Raw genomic sequence first — 7,290 nt, forward strand, 5'->3', positions numbered from 1 at the left:
CAGAGCTTTAAATAGAAGTAGGAAACAGATGGCATATATTCAGAGGTTATCTCACCTTTACACATTTTACAAGACTGGCATACTAACTAAACTCAACCTCAAGCTCTTTTGCTTTAGATCTAGCTCGTGATTTCTCTCCTATAAATTCAGTCACTGGTGCTGGACCAATCATGATGAGTAACATCATTACTTAAGGTCCTGCTGCACATTGATTTCCCATGCAAATTATGGGCTGAAAACTAGCTGCCAGTTCCCTTCACAACCTTGTTTGGCTCCAAAACAGGATGTTTCTTGTTAGAGGGAGATGGGAAGATCAGCACATTTCTCAGTCTTGCCTGGGAAAGGCAGGCATCACTGCTTGTCAGTACAAGCCTGGGCAACTCGGCACCAGCCTGTGTTTAATTCCTGTTATTAGAAAACTTAGGGCCGGCCCTGTGGCTTGGTGGTTAAGTGCGCGCGCTGCGATGCTGGTGGCCCGGGTTCGGATCCCGGGTGCGCATCGAGGCACCACTTCTCCGTCCATCCTGAGGCCGAGTCCCACATGCAGCAACTAGAAGGATGTGCAGCTACGACACACAACTATCCACTGGGGCTTTGGGGGGAAAAAATAAAATAAATAAAATCTTTAAAAAAAAAAAAAAAAAAAGAAAACTTAATATTTCCACACACATGGAGTGATCCCAATTGTTTATTTCTAGGCACAAATTACCCTCACTCTGAGCACTTATTCTTGCTCAAAGTGGCCAGTGAGCATTTTGGCTTAACAAAAAGTCTGCACTCCAGGCTGGGCTGCTTTTCAGCCTGGAGAACTTCATGTGTTGAATGGGGATGGTGTAAACTCTTGGTGAAATGCTAGGCTCAATTCTACAATAATTAATTGTGCAATTATTTATTTAATATATGTATCTCCTGTAAATTCTATCATAGTAGGGACTATACCTTATTATTCACTATTGTATCTCCTGTGCACAAATAGTGGGCACACAATACATGTTTGTTGAATTGAAAATATATATATATCATGAGTTTATATTGATAGTTCCAATTCAAAGTTAAAATTGTAGTGCCTTTTTTCTTATCTTCTTAACTTGGAAATCTTGGTTCCTAATAACATTAATATTTACTTATTTGTTTTATCTTATACAAAAGTACAAGAACAACAATATTACTAACAATAAACTTATTGAAAACAGTTCAAAATATCTTTGCAGTTTTATTTGTCCTTAGAGTTTATGTGTGGAGAATGTTACAGTGTTCTATTTTCCAAAATAACTTTAAGTAATTGTTTTCTCAGTGTGATTAGGTTTTATCTTCAGTTCCATTCATTTGTTTCTTTTTTTGTTCAATTTTAGGATTTTTTTCTTATTTTATTTAATTTTATTTTTTGAATATGTAACTCACTTACATGATTCAGAAGTCAAAACTATATAACCAAAGGAAAATATTATCTTTATTACCCTGGTCAGGAAACAAATCTGCCCTCTGTCCCAGAGAGAGATGCTATTTTTGTCCTCTCAGGCTGTCTGCTATGCAAACAACCTTGAAAAGACAGTTGAGAACAAAAGCTTTCACAAGTTGTGTAAAAGAACCATGGAGATTTTCTCCCAACACTGCCAATCTGATAAATGAAGAATACTATTTCAATATATTTTAATTTGCATTTCTTTTCAAAAAAATAGCTTTATTATAATATAATTTACATACCATCAAAGCTCACCCATTTAAAGTGTACAATTCAATGATTTTTAGTATATTTACAGAGTTGTGCAACTATCACCATAATATAATTTTAGAACATTTTTAATATCCCCCAAAGAAACCTTATACCCATTAGCAGCCACCCCTCATTCCCAACCCCCACTCCTACCCCACCCAGCCCTAAGTGACCACTAATCTACTCTGTCTCTAGATTTGCCTATTCTGGATGTTTCATATAAATGGTATCACACAGTATGTGATCTTTTGTGACTGACTTCTTTCCCTTAGCATGTTTTTGAGGTTCATCCATGTTATAGCATCTATCAATACTCCTCTTTATTTTTTGAATTATTTATCTATGATGGAAATTAGCTATTTTGTCTAATTTAAGCTGCAAATACTTTCTCCCAGTTTTTTTTTTAATTTTATTTATTTATTTTTTCCCCCAAAGCCCCAGTAGATAGTTGTATGCCATAGCTGCACATCCTTCCAGTCGCTGTACATGGGACGCGGGCTCAGCATGGCCGTAGAAGCGGCGGGTCGGTGCGCGCCCGGGATCCGAACCCAAGCCGCCAGCAGCGTAGCGTGCGCACTTAACCGCTAAGCCATGGGGCCGGCCCTCTCCCAGTTTTTCATTTGTCTTTTGACTTTATGGTGTTTTGCCAAGCAGAAGTTTATATCTATCTATTTAAATAAGTAGATTGTAATGTATCAGTCTTTCTCTATGGCTTCTGGAATTTGAATTATAAGAGAAAGGCTTTTGGGCCCGCCCCGTGGCTTAGCGGTTAAGTGCGTGCGCTCCGCTGCTGGCAGCCCGGGTTCGGATCCCGGGCGTGCACTGATGCACCGCTTCTCCGGCCATGCTGAGGCCGCGTCCCACATACAGCAACTAGAAGGATGTGCAACTATGACATACAGCTATCTACTGGGGCTTTGGGGGGAAAAAATAAATAAATAAAATTATAAAAAAAAAGAGAAAGGCTTTCCTCATGTCCAAGTTATAAAGAAATAGATATATTTTTTTTCTTGAACTTATGTTTTCCTTTCTTCACACTGAAATAACTAATCTATTTGGAGTCTATTTTTTTTTTTTTTTTTTTTTGTGAGGAGATCAGCCCTGTGCTAACATCCGCCAATCCTCCTCTTTTTTTTCCAAGGAAGACGGCCCTGGGCTAACATCCATGCCCATCCTCCTCCACTTTATATGGGACGCCGCCACAGCATGGCTTGCCAAAGCAGTGCGTCGGTGCGCGCCCGAGTTCCGAACCAGCGAACCCCAGGCCGCCGCAGCGGAGCGCGCGCACCCAACTGCTTGCGCCACCGCGCCGGCCCCTGGAGTCTATTTTAATCTTTAAGGAACATAAATCCAAATATATATTTTTTCAAATGCCTCGCCAGTCATGCTTACACTATTTTTAAAAAGTTATCTTTTCCCTCAATGATTTAAGATGCTACATTTGTCATATGCTAAGTTTCCATGTGTACTTGGAACTACTTCCACTGGTTTGTCTGTCTAGCCAGGCATCAGCACCACGCTGTTTTAATTACAGGGTCTTTATAGTGATTTTTAACATGCAGTAAGGCCAGTCCCCTCTTACTGCTCTTCCCTTTGAAAACGTTCATAAGTGTTCTTGCTTATTTATTTTTCCATATGAAGTTTAGGCTCCGGTGCCGCGAAAAATTTTGCTGGTATCTTTTCAGTGAATTACACTAAATTTACATATTAACCTGGGGAGACTTGACATATTTATGTTGATTGCTCCTATCCAAGAACAAGGAATGTAGTATCGCTGTTTTTGTTTAATCTACTTTTGTGATTTTTCAGGACTGTTTCAAAATCTTCCTCATATAGGCTTTGTGCATAATCTGTTTAAGCACAGTGATCCCATCCTCTGTGTGACCAGGTCAACTCGGTACGACCAATCATCTTAGCAACTCTTCTCTTTGAGGAGAGGCAAGGAAGTGGGCTGACAGGTACACATAAGAGCAAACATCTTCTATGTTCTACTTTCCACAATTTTTGTTCTATTAACTCCACTGACGATTTTGTATACGTGTATGTCACCAGCTATGCTATTATATAGTACTCATTGAAACACTCTCTTTAGTAAGCTTTATGGACAATACGGCTGAGCATAATGCAAGATGGGAAATAGACTAAAGAGTGAATTTGGGGATCCAGTGTATAACAGGGCTTTGGAGTAAAATTATTTTATTTTTTACTCAATTCAGAGACTTCTGAAGGGACATTTCATCTGCCCAATGAGCTGATTCCAGAAGGAGTCAGAGGAGAAATAGCAATCATCAGGAAAGTGGTTTCACAAAGGTAAAAGCAGGACTTTCCTGATATTCTGTTAGATGCCTCTCCTGTGAGAGAAAGTTGTACTCCAGGTTAACTCTAGGCTTGCTTTAAAACCTAATGGAATAACAGAGAGTATATAAAATAAGGAAGTATAGGAGGAAAGGAAAAAGCCTATTTCTTTCTTCAAATCCTTCCAGCTCCTCTTCAAGTCAGAGAACAAAGAGGTTTATTATGTAGGACCAGCAGCAATCTTGTGTTAATAATGTTCAGCCATCTCTCTGTTGGCACCATCATCTCAGCCTCTTCTGGGACCCTTGAGATACCCACAGGTTGACAAAATAAAGGCCTCTTCTTTTGTTTCCCATGCTTTGAATCTTTCCTAGTTCTCTTATTCCCTCTTAAAATGTACCAGAACATCCATACAATGGGGTACTGTGTACCTATAAAAAGGAATGAGGAAAATCTCTATATACAACAGTGGAGTGATTGTCAGGATATGCTGTTGAGAGAAAAAAATCAAGGTAGAGAAAAGTATGTATAGTTTGCTAGCATTTATCTAAGAAAGGAGGACTATAGATATAGATACACAGATATGCTTATATTAAAAACAAACAATGGAGATAGTCTACACTCCTTGCCTCCACTCCTCCCACCAGTCTGGCCTGCTCACACCCAGAGAGCCTGTAGCTCCTCTGCACCATGTGTGGCATTTGGGCCCTTTTGGGCAGTGATGATTGTCTCTCTGATTAGTGTCTGAGTGATATCAAGATTATACACAGAGGTCCAGATGCTTTTCGTGTTCAGAATGTTAATGGACACCAACTGCTACTTCGGATTTCACCGGTTAGTGGTGTTGACCAGCTGTTTGGAATGCAGCCAGTTGGAGCAAAGAAATATCCTTATTTGTGGCTCTGTTACAATGGTGAAATCTACAACCACAAGGAGATGAAACACCGTTTTGAATTTGATCACCAGACCAAAGTGGATGGTGAGATAATCCTTTATCTTTACGACAAAGGAGGAACTGAGCAAACAATTTGTATGTTGGATGGAGTGTTTGCATTTATTTTATTGGACACCACCCATAAGAAAGTGTTCCTGGGCAGAGACACCTATGGAGTCAGACCTTTGTTTAAAGCCATGAGAGAAGATGGATTTTTGGCTGTGTGTTCAGAAGTTAAAGGTCTTGTTAACTTGAAGCACACTACAATTTCTGTTTCAAAGTGGAGCCTTTTCTTCTGGAACAGTATAAAGTTTTGGATTTAAAGCCAACTGGCAAAGTTGCATCAGTGAAAAATGGCTAAATATCATCACTGTAGAGATTAACCTCTGCATGCCCTCTACAACAATGTGGAGAAACTATTCCCAGGTTTTGAGATAGAAACTGTGAAGACAAGGTGAGGAGAGTTGGAGACAGCAAGTACGGACACCTGTTTCAAGGACTTTAGCTATAAAGGAGAGTAAGAAATAGAGATGAGAGATATTATAGCATGTATGTCTACGCATATGCTATAAATGACCCAGTAGAGAAGAGAAAAACTGATGTTGCAAGAGACGGGGGAACAATTTTAAAATTTCAAGTTTAAAATTGAAACTCAAGGGCCGGCCCCGTGGCTTAGCAGTTGAGTGCGTGCGCTCTGCTGTTGGCGTCCCGGGTTCAGGTCCCGGGTTCAGATCCCGGGCGCGCACAGACGCACCGCTTCTCTGGCCATGCTGGGGGCGCGTCCCACATACAGCAGCTAGAAGAATGTGCAGCTATGACATACAATTATCTACTGGGGCTTTCGGGGGGGGAGGAAATGTTCTTAAATATAAAATAAAATAAACAATGGATGAAAAATTAAAAAAAAAAAATTGAAACTCAAACAAGGTATACCTGCCGTAATTCCATTGTGATAAAGTAATTAATGCCTGTCTAGGAAAGTAGATTTATTCATGTTATTCTTTCTTCTTCATATACATGCATACTTCTGGATCCTTTTTGACAATGCTATTACAAAACATTTGATGACATACAGAAGGACTGGATGCCTTTTATCAAGGGACTTGGATTCCAGCTTGGTTGCCGTCACCCTGGTGAAGCAGCTAAGAGAGGCTCAAGTATAGCATGCTCTCCAGACATTTGCAATTGGCATGGAAGACAGTCCCAATTCACTGGATGCTAGAAGGGTGGCAAATCATATTGGGAGCGAACATTATGAAGTCTTTTTTAACTCTGAGGAAGGCATTCAGGTCCTGGATGAAGTTCTATTTTCCTTGGAAACTTATGACATTACAACAGTTCATGCTTCAATAGATAGGTATTTAATTCCCAAGTACATTTGTAAGAACACAGATAGCATGGTGACCTTCTCTGGAGAAGGTTCAGATGAACTTACACAGGATTATATATATTTTCACAATAACTCCTTCTAAAAAAGTCAAGGAAGAGAGTGAAAGACTTCTGCAAGAACTCTATTTGTTTGATGTTCTCCACAGATCAAACTACTGCTGCCCACAGCCTTGAACTGACAGTCCCATTCCTGGATCATCAATTTACTTCCTATTACTTGTCTCTGCCACCAGAAATGAGAATTCCAGAGAATGGGATAGAAAAACATCTGAGAGATATATTTGAGGATTCTGATCTGATACTTAAAGAGATTCTCTGGTGACTGAAAGAAGCCTTCAGTGAAGAGATAAATTCAGTTAAGAATTTCTGGTTTAGGATTTTATAGAATATACTGAATATCAGGTTGATGATGCGATGATGGCAACTTCACGACAAAAGTTTCCCTTCAGTACCCCTAAAATTAAAGAAGGCTATTACTACTATCAAATCTTTGAATGCCACTACCCAGGCCAGGCTGACTGGGCGACCAATTACTGGATGCCCAAGTGGATCAACGCCACTAACACTTCTGCCTGCACTCTGACCCATTACAAGTCAGATGCCAAAGCTTAGGTACTCTCTAAGCTATAGAATGAAAGTAAGTCTTTCATCTTCTTGTGAAGGGTACCAGGATTGGGGGCAGGTAGGGACAGCAATGAAGGTCAACCCCTCATGTTTTGTGTACTTGACTGAAATCATATAAATATTTTACAAAGATCTAAAAGAAAATTAAATTTTAGCAACCTCTAAGTAACTGAAGCAAAATGAAACAAAAGAAAATACTAAGAATCCTTAGTGACTTCCTAACTACTAAATCTAATGCCTTGCTTCAGGGTGCATTCAAGTTAACTTGTCTGTGTAATCTGACATTGTTGATCATTGACTCATTATTGAAATTCTCTTCCTTCTTGGCTTTTCT

General features: G+C 39.6%; 1 pseudogene; it reads left to right on the forward strand.

Moving 5' to 3' along the window:
• Positions 1-4,699: 4,699 nt before the first annotated feature.
• Positions 4,700-6,944, forward strand: LOC101402255 (asparagine synthetase [glutamine-hydrolyzing]-like; annotated as a pseudogene).
• The last annotated feature ends 346 nt before the right edge of the window (positions 6,945-7,290 follow it).

The sequence above is a fragment of the Ceratotherium simum genome, chromosome 10 (assembly GCF_057802395.1).
Source record: "Ceratotherium simum simum isolate JZ-2026a chromosome 10, ASM5780239v1, whole genome shotgun sequence".
Taxonomy (NCBI): Eukaryota; Metazoa; Chordata; class Mammalia; order Perissodactyla; family Rhinocerotidae; genus Ceratotherium; species Ceratotherium simum.